A 10,363-nucleotide genomic window follows, 5' to 3' on the forward strand; every position below is an offset into this window, starting at 1 on the left:
CAGAAACTAAACAGACTGCACTAACTGGCTACTTTTCTCTCTACCCAAAGATACTGTGATAGTCACGTAATTTCATGCCAACTTAATATATAAAAGTGTAGGGGTGGAGTCTAGCCTGTCAATCAGGCCACAGCCTGATGGTACATCTTTGGGGTCATGGCTTTATCATAAGAAGGGTTCTAGGAACCTCCTCTTCTCACTCTGACTTCACTTTCCTGCCAGCAAGCAACTCTGAGACCTGTCAGAGCCCTGGAGATGCATCCACCACTATTGGATCCACAAGACTTTGCACCCACGGGCCTGTGAAATTCCTGCGTTTAGTTTTATTGCTTGTGATTGTGTGAGTCTGAAGAGGGTCTTATGGACTTGAGTTGGACTGGATTGGGGTGTTTTCCTGCTATATAAAGCTTCTTGATATAAAGCTCTTTCTTATACATATATGTGTCACTGGATTTGTTCCTGTAGTCAACCCAGCCTAACACAAATACAGTCAACTAAATCCATTTTAAAGCATTCAAATCCAATGTTCTCTTCTCCCTTTCAGACTTACAACATCCTCGGTGTAGAGCAAAAGAACAGAAAGACTTTTAAACTTCAGAACAAGCACAAAGAAACAGCAACTTGCTCTGAAGGTCAGTACAGAAACCCAGAAGAAAGTCAATATCACACACAAAGAAAGCAATTCTATCCTAATTGGACCTTACAGATGTCGGCTGGGGGAAGATTTCAGCTCCTAGACAATCGTGTGAGACATAAATCCCATACTGATCCATCTTTAGCAATTAAGAAAACAAAAGACCAACTTAAAAAGTTACTAAGTAGCCAGACACACTTTGCTAGCTGATGTGACAATCACTAGAACCCAGGCATGGGGGGAATGGTATTGTGTCAACCAGGGAGGGGTGGGAGAAGGGACTCTGCTCCAGAGGTGGCAACTTTAAATTGAGGAAGTAGGTGGCATCTGGGAAAGATTATTCTCCCCATGGTTTTCAGTCAATGAGGAACTGGGCAGAGGTTTGTGAACTTGGGAATATAATAATTGTAAAATGGCAGTTGTGAGTGCCGGCTCATTTTGTGTTCTGAGGCATGAGTGCCCAATTTGGCAAACCTGACTAATATAGCCTCACTCTGGATAAAGTGGGTACAGATTGGATTTTTGAGCATTCATTAGTAAACATGCGTGATCACTGATTGACAACCTCCTATGGGACAAGGCCGTGTGCCTCAGTTCTTTCTCTAGAGACACATTGGGGTAGAGTGCTAGTAGAGATCTTTTATAGACCAGACATACCAGTTACTGAGATGATACCTGGGGTGTGTAGAGCATTTCTTACAGTAGCTAGACATATCCCCCAAGCTGAAAAATAAGAGAAGAACATTTTCTAGCACCAGTCATCTCATCTTCCAGATCTAGCCAGATTTTCACCACGGAGTCAGACAAGATGGAAAATTGTAAGAGATTGAAGAGGGACCTATGGATTTGAGATTCTCATTCATTGTCAGTATTGATGGAGGCGGGTTTGCTGTCATTTTGCTGCGTGTTTTTATGGGGGTTCACTTTCCTTTTTTTGTGGTTTTATTGGTGTCTTTTTCTCTCTATTTCTGTGTTGTTTTGAGTGCTGTTTTCATCATATTAATTTCTAGATGGTGTTGTTCTTACATATGCTCTCATCAATGTCCTCTGTTTATTGATTCTCTGTCCATAAAAGCTCACAAACCAAGCTCACTACCGCAAATTGATGTCACTCATAGCAACCCTATAGGATGGGGTAGAGCTACTGCTGTGGTTGTTTGAGACTGCACTATTTTGAGAGTAGAAAGTCCTGTCTTTATTTCTTGGAGTAGGTGGTTGTCTCAATCTGCTGACCTTTCAGATTGCAGCCCACCTTGTAACTACTCTGCCACACTGGTCTTATTTTAAAGAATCCCTTTAGCTTTTCCTTATCTGTAAATAACTTTACTTCTCCCTCAAATTAAAATGATAGTTTTCTTGGTTTGGAGTTGTTTTCTTTCAGAATTTTATACATCTCACCCCATTGTCTTCTTGCCTGCATAATTTCTGCTGAGAAGTCAGAGATCATCATATAAATTTTCCTTTGTAGCTGACTGGTTTTTTTTCTTCTCTAGTTTACCCAGGATTCTTCTTTTTCCCCTTGAAATGGAATAGTTTGAATATGATGTGTTATGAGGTTCTTCCTTTGGGAACTATCCTATTTGATGTTCTCTCAGTTTCTTTTTCTTTCATTTTTTGGGGGACTCTGTTTTTTGAAAAGTTATTTTCCCCTCTTGTTATGTGTGGGAAATTTTCTTCAATATTTTGTCATTCTATTTTCTCTGTAGTTTTTTTTTTCTTCTTTTTTCTGGGATACTGATGATATAAAGGTTGTATCTCTTGATAGTATCCCACATCATTTTCAGACTTTCTTCTGATTTTTGTGCTTTTTTAAAATTGATGCTTTCTCTCAGATTATAGTCAAAATAGTTGTTTCTGAGCTCACAAATTCTATTTTCCTCTTCTTAAATTCTACTCCTCAGTTATTTTAATATGTTGCTTAATTCTGTTATTGCATTGTTTGTCTTCTAGGATTTATTTTGACATTTAGTCTTTAAATTTCTTCCATTGTTCTCTAGAGTGCTCACCATATCTCTTGAAAGGACCTGAACATAATTCTTCTGAATTTTGCCTGGTAGTTTTATGGCCTCTTGTTCAGAGTACTCCAGTGCTTTTTTGGGTAAATTTTGAATGCTTGTGTTTGTTTTTCTTGTTTTCTTGTGCTTGATTGCTATTTCCTCCTCACCAAGATACTTCTATTAGTAGTGTGTGAGGTGCTGGTTGTGTAGAGTTATTTGGCTTTGCTTCGTGACATTAAAAAGGTATTTGGCTCTGATTAGTGCACTAGAAACACTAATGACTGAACAGCTATAAGCTATGCGAGGAAATTCATGAACATCATTCATAACAAATGCAAAAGTTCACTAAGTACACAGAAAGAAAGAAAAGATCAAAGTGAATGTCACAAGAGACTGAAAATTCCTCTTAATCTTATAGTTAAAGCAAATGGAAGAAATGATGAAATGAAAGAGCAGAGTAGAATATTTCAAAGGGCAGCTTGAGAAGACAAAGTCAAATTAATAATATTTGCAGTGAATTAGAGTTAGAAAGTCAAAAGGGAATATCTTAAACAGCATATCTTAAATAGAAAGAACTGGAAAAAAACACTCAAGCTCAAGTTTCAATATTGAAATATTCTATAAGCAAATATTGAAAAATTCAGGAAGCATCAAAAGAAGATGGGAGGATGTACATTGTCACTGTATCAAAAATAAGTTGACAACATGCAACAATTTCAAGATATAGCATATGATCAAGAAACAATGGTACTGAAGGAAGAAGTTCAACATTCACTGAAGGCATTAGCCAAAATCAAGGCTTCAGGAATCGATGGACTACTAACTAAAATGCTTCAACAAGCTGATGTGGCACTAGAAATATTCATTTACCGGTGCCAAGAAAATTGGCAGGGAATTGGCTGACTACCTAACTATAAGATGTCCATATTTGTCATTATTCCATAGAAAGGGGATCCAACAGAATATAGATATTGAATAATGTCATTTATAACACATGCAAGTAAAATTTTGCTGCTTTTAAGCAAGTACTGCAACCTTCTGTATGGGTTACAATTCAATGTAAAGGCAGCCCAAATTCTCACATTATGATAGACAGAAAATATTTCAGTTCTCAAGGATTTCATGTTGTTTGGCTCCACAGTCAATGCTCATGAAAGCAGCATCCAAGAGATTAGCAACATAGCATTGGGTAAGTCTGCTGCGTAAGACCTCTGTATGGTGTTGACATGCAAGGATGTTACTTTGAGAACTAAGGTATCTGACCATGGTATTTTCAGTACCCTCAGATGTGTGTGAAAGAAGGTCATTGAATAAGAATGCTGCACAAGATTGGATTCATTTGGATTATGGTGTTTGGCAAAAAACATTGAAAATACCCTAGACGGTCAAAAGAACAAATAATTTTGTCTTGCAAGAAGTGCAGCTAGAAAGCTCCTTAAAGGCAAGGATGGAAAGAGCTCGTCCGATGTTCTTTGGAAATGTTGTCAGGAGAAAGCACTCTCTAGAGAACAGTATCATACTTGGTAAAGGAGAGGGGCCATGGAGGGGGAAGCTTGACAAGATGAATCAACACGGTGTCTGCAACAATAGACCCAAACCTACAGTGTGTGAGGCAGCGCTTTGTTCTGTTTCACATGGCATCACTGTTAGTTGTAACTGACTTGACAGTTCCTGATGAGAGCACCTCATGACAACATAGTGGTCATTTGTGTTTTTGAAAAATATTTTTGATAAAAAAGTAGTTGGTGTTGTACAATTCTGTTACGAAATCTCTAGCTTTGTTTCTATCACCAAGTCCATATTTTCCAACTAGTGCTCCTTCCTATTCATTCCCAACTTTTGCATTGTAATTACCAATAATTATCAATGCATCATGACCACATATTTGATCAAGTTTAGACTGAAGACATTGGTAGAATTTTTCAATTTCTTCGTCACTCACTTTAGTGGCTGCTGTCTAAATTTGAATAATAGTTTTAGTAACTGAATTATTTAGTATGAGTACAGATAGTAACCCTTTCGCAGACAGTCTTGTACTGCCCATATATATATATTTTTGTATTCAGGTGGCACTTGTCATTTTACATCTTATAGATCTTTCTTTTCCTAGAATGGACAAGGTCCTTCTTGAGCAGGGCCCAGAATCAGAGATACTATGAATGGTGGCCCTAACTGGATGTAGTGGAAGCAGGTGTGGTGACCATGTGGTGACCAGCTCTCTATGATGAATCATCTTCCAAACACAGAGCTGTTCAAAGTGCGGGGAGTCTGGATTTTACCGTCCCACTGGCTTAGGCCACAGCCAGAAACATGCTTAGTGAGTGTCTGGGCTGAATCTGAGATCTTCTTGTTGTATATATGAAGACTATGGAGGAAAGAAGGGATTTCTCAGGCTTCCCTGAGTCTGGAGATCAGGTGTCCAATGAACTACTCTTCAGAGAGAAGGCTGAAAAATCTACCCAGGTACATCACAGCTCCTGTGTGGTTTTCATTATTCTTTAGGAACATAGCTCTCCTCTCCTGAATTTTGCTGTAGAAAGACAACCAAAGTAAGGATTTACTGCTCGAGGTAAATTTTGTTTAGTATTTTTCTAGAAAAGAAAACCAAAAACTGAGGTAAGAATTTACCTCCTTTTTTCTGGACATACTCCATTGTGGTTGTAAAGTTGTTTGCTCCTTACGCAAACAGAACAAGACCACCACCTTCCATAGTCCATGGCCCGTGGGAGAATGCTGATGGCTCAGCTATGGGAGCTGAAGAAGCAATGGCTGGTCTGTCCCTCTGCTGGAGGTAAATGGACACTTACGCTTGCTCCCTGACTAAAGCTGCAGAAGGCAGTACTCTGCAAACCTATCAGTTACTTCATGTTCCCAACCTCATCCTCCCCTCTCTGTGAATAACTTGGCTGTGTTAATACTTCTTTGTAAACTTTAAAATTGTGAATTACCTTTTATGTAATCCTGGCATGAGGCACAGGCTATGTGACGGGAAGAGTATTTAAACCTCCTCAGAATGAAGTCCAGGGACCTGGAGTGTCTCTACTGAAGGGACCCCCACACCCTAATTTTGGCTATCCCTTTTGTATATAAGCTTTCTCATTGCAGATCGTGACCCCTCCTGAATCCATTCATAGTGTAATAACTGGTCTCTACGTTATCTTACACTCCATATGAGAAAGTTATCTCTTAGGAAACATTAAAAGTATACAATGTTGTGGAACACTATGAAAACAAAGAGAATGTAGTTTATTGAGTGCAAAGAAATGACAGGCTTAGGGCAAGAATCCTTGCACATTTTATCTAATTTATTTCTGACAAGAATCTTTAGGTGAATATTCTTGTCTGTATTTTATAGGTCAGAAACTGAGACTTAAATAAATCTTCCTCACCAAATTATATCTAAGTCTATTGACTGCAAAGTCTTTATTTTGTGCACTCTTTTATTGCTTACCTTTACATTTTCCAATTACTTCTTAAATGTGTATATTTTAAAATAGATGCTATTTTTATAATTTGGGTTTCTTCAAAAGGAGATGTAAGAGTTTGAATTTAGGAGGTGCAGAAAAGACTACAGGTGAGGCAGATCCATAGTGATTCCTCAGGAAGTACTCACTGGACCAGGGATGAGATCCCCCTCCCTATGCCCACCCTGCCCCCCAACCCCCTCGATTCTCTTTCCATATTACACGAGGCAGCTCCAAAGCTTCCATGTACTTGAAGGAACAAGTGAAGGTATCCCTAGAACATGAGGATTAACTTTTCAGTCAGCAAAACTTATCTGTGGTGCTGTGGGCAGTAACTCGTGAAGTGATTAGATTTGAAAATCTTTAGAATTGTGTGTTTGAGTGCATGACAAGCATTCTGTTCTCAAGTGCTAACATGCCTCTGATTGGTACTCTCCACCAACAATTTCTCCCTTGCTCAGAGAATTTATTGTGAACAATGTTCATTTTCCAGATACAATGCCTTGAGATTGTAGCTTCGTTCCTAGCCATGTAGGTAAGCATTTCCTACCAGTCTGGGTCTCGAGAGCCATCACAGTGATGTCAACTCTGGGACACCTATGGCTGTGACTTGTACAATTACCTTGGTATTGCATAATTTGCAGCAACAAGTGTTCTGGATGGATCAAAGATGTGACAGAATTGTCTCATTCAGAGGACCACTTCATATTTGGAGATAATTTACTTGAAGAAGAGCATAGGACTTAAGTTTGGGGTGTTTCTTTTTTTAAAAACTTCCTTGGGTGACTGCTGTGCGTTTCTTGTTGATTCACACTACCTGGCATGTGGGAACATTTTCTTTATATCAGAGTACCTTCTTCACTTAATTCTCACTTCCTTCCATGAGGGAATCCATAGAAAACTCCAAATGACTTGATTCTTGGAATACCTGGGTGTTACAAACAATTGATGTACTCAGTTTTTAATCAAAAGTCTAGGAATTGGAGCCCACTCAGAGGTAACTTAGAAAGAAGACCTCCTAGTCGGCTTCTGAAAATAAGCCACTGAGAATCTTATTGTGAGAAATGTTGTTGAAATCCCAGGCACCATATTGGATCCTCTTGGTAACTTCCAGGTCAGTATAAACCCCTGATTAAGAACCATACCCTAATGGGTCTCTAGAGAGAGAACTGGCATGAGGGCTGCCTTATTCATATTAATTTACCGATGGAAAATCACAGGAACTCTTAAGAAACCCAATCAATATTCATGTTATCAAGAGAGAGGCCTTTATTGTTTGATTTTGCATAATTGAGCCCCCAAACCTGGAGACCAATCAGGCAAAGGGGTGGCATACCACACAACACCTCTGAAACTACTTTATTCCCTATTTTGAAAGTCCCTTCCTCCGGTCACTCCAGTACTATGGGGTAAACACTCTTTCCTGAATGTTGCCTAAAAGGTTTCTCAGATTCCCTTCCTGCTCACCCTTTCCTAATGCTTCCGGGTCCCACATTCCATAGCCAAGTGCTTGAGCTCTAGTAATTGTCAGGGCTGCTATCAACTGGTGCCCTAGCTCCTTAGTAATTATTTGATGCTGTTCTCTGATTGTTGAAGAAGGACCAGCCTGGTGACTTATTTCTCAAAAATATCTCCCCCGACCCCTCTTTCTTTATACTGGTTGGTCTAATCTCATTCTCATCTAACACCTGTTTGCTTTCTTTCTCATAGTGTGTATCTTCTATGGATGTCTCTACAAGCAATAGGCTGGTTTGCTGGCACAGAATGGGCATCTGTTCCTCACAGCTGCCTAAATTAGCCTTTGAACTAGTATAATACAGCATCCAACTGCTGTTAAAGTACCAGCCACTATTATGAGAGAGCAGATGAATGAGGCAGCCATGTTTTTCCACTCTCTGAGCCACCTCTCTAACCAATCCGTTAAAGGGGCACTAATTATTGTTGGCCATTTCAGTAGCTAGAGTGTTTCACCTCTGCAGGGCTCTGTTGATAGTTCCATCAGAGGCTATGTTGTTGGAGATGAAGGTGCAACACCTACCTCCAATCATTATATATACACGCCCCATCTTGGCTAGCATCATGTCTATCGTCATACTGTTTTCCCATGATATCTGACTAATGGCATCTAATTGGCTGGCTACCCATTATAGTGCATGTCTAGTGCAGTTTATGAAGCTTTGCTGGTTATAGTAGATTTAATTAATCCAGCCCAGATTTTTGTTTATGGGTGACCACATACAAACTACTCAAACCCTGCAGCTATTGGATTTCTAGCTTTGATTCACTGGGAACTCCCCTAAGGGACTCCAATGGATTCTATGTAAACAAATGGATTAAAAGACCCAGGGAGAGACGCATAGACTCAGGATTTCTCATTATACTCAGGTTTCCCAAAGAACACTAGAGTGAAGGTGTCTGTCAGCTGGGCCAAGGCACATGTCCCAATGCAATTGGATGGAAGCAAATCTCAGAGTTTCTTCTTCCCACAATACCATAGACCCCTGCCAGGAGTACTCTGGGTCGAATAGTTGCTACTGCTAGGCTTACTGATGGCATTATGGATATGAGGGTAAAGTTGTCAATTCTCCAGTTACTGTGGACTCTTCTCTTCGCCTTGAGAGGCAAGAAGAGAGCTTTGTCCACCCTTTGGAGAATGAGAAGACCTCTCTCAGGTCCGATTTCTGCAGTGCAGATAAGAGCAACAACAAGCTCCTACATGTGCTATTTCTCCAAACATCTGTCCTCTGGTACAGAGCCATCGTGCAGTGCATTCCTCTTGGATCTGACTGGATTCTCCAACCGAGGGGAAAGGGAACCACCCATACCTGTGGTATACCAGCAGCACAAGCATAGTGATCACTTTTGTTGAGAGCCAGTATGTTTACTGTATGTTTAACCCATTGTACTAAAGTGATCACACTTCTATATCCTGTCTGTATTTCTAAAGTCGGCCTTAAGTCTTTTACTTACTCTTTTGGGATTATTGCAGGCATCAAATTTCAGGACTAGGGGGGCATATAGTCTTAGATACATCAGTTATCATTTTGACTTGGCTGCAGGCACATAGGGCACATTGTACTATTTCTAATGTAACCAGGTTAATTTCCAAACTCATTCCATTAGTAGAACTGTGATGAGGCAGTTTCTTAGACCCTTCTCAGGGTCACATTGAGGGGTACTTGGGCAAGGCATGCACTTCCTACTGATTACCACTCCTGGAGAAAGTTGTTTTCCACTGGACCCTTCACTCAGGTATAGTGAGTGCATGCTCTCTTCGACGTTTGGGTGGCCACCTCAGAGTGAACAGGCCCTCCCAGTTCAGTTGAAGTTTGTTCTCTTTCCAGGTCTTGATCAGCAGCACTAAGTCTCCTGGTTGGCCTTGATGAACAGTGCATTCGAGGGGAGGGATGTGGGTCAGGGATCTTTTTAACCTGGTGGTTGACCTAATAGAGGAAAGGGTCAGCACCTAGTTCATTAGAAATTGATCTTTGGTCTCCATAATGGGCAAGTCTGTGTTCCTTCCCAGGTAGGGGAGACCATACAGTAGTTCATGAGAAGACAACCTTGGATCCCTCTTTGAGGCCATCCTGATTTGAAGGAGGGCTAAGGGAAGGTGCTTGGTCTGTGGTAATATAGTTTCTAAGACTAATTGTGTTAGTCCAGGTTGACTAGAAAAACAAATTCATTTTACATCAAGAAGTAATTATTCATCAATAAACATCCAAGCCCAGTCCAGATCAAGTCCATAAGTTTGATATTAGCCCAGTGTCCGATATTAGCTCATGCATTCCTATGCAGACTCATGCAACACATGCAATGATGCTAAATGCAGGATGATCACAGGCTGGTGAGTGGAAAGTCTTGTGGGTCCAGTGGCGGTTGAAGCATCTCAGTGCTGGTGTGGGTCTCCATATGGCACCTCCAGCTCCAGGGCTCTGGCTGTCATCTGCATAGCTCCATGTGGCTTGTCCACAAGAATGTCTCACAGAGAGAGTGTGTGTCTTGCCTCCAGGGAGGAAAACGGGAGTCTCCAGAATTATCAGGAGAATGTCATGCCAACACAGAAGCCCCATTGGATATGACCCAATTGACAGGCTAGTCTCCACCACTTCACTCAAGTTGACAGGAGATTATGTAACTGCCACACTAATTTAGTAATTTACTGTTTAAGAGCTGACTCATGTTTTCTACTTTTCTAAAGGAGGGTGCATGCCATTACTCCTTTCAATACTATGGAAATAAAGTGACTCCCATTGTTAAACACTATG

The sequence above is a fragment of the Echinops telfairi genome, unplaced genomic scaffold (assembly GCF_000313985.2).
Source record: "Echinops telfairi isolate 266 unplaced genomic scaffold, ASM31398v2 ScPeMD7_4;HRSCAF=17, whole genome shotgun sequence".
NCBI classification, from domain to species: domain Eukaryota; kingdom Metazoa; phylum Chordata; class Mammalia; order Afrosoricida; family Tenrecidae; genus Echinops; species Echinops telfairi.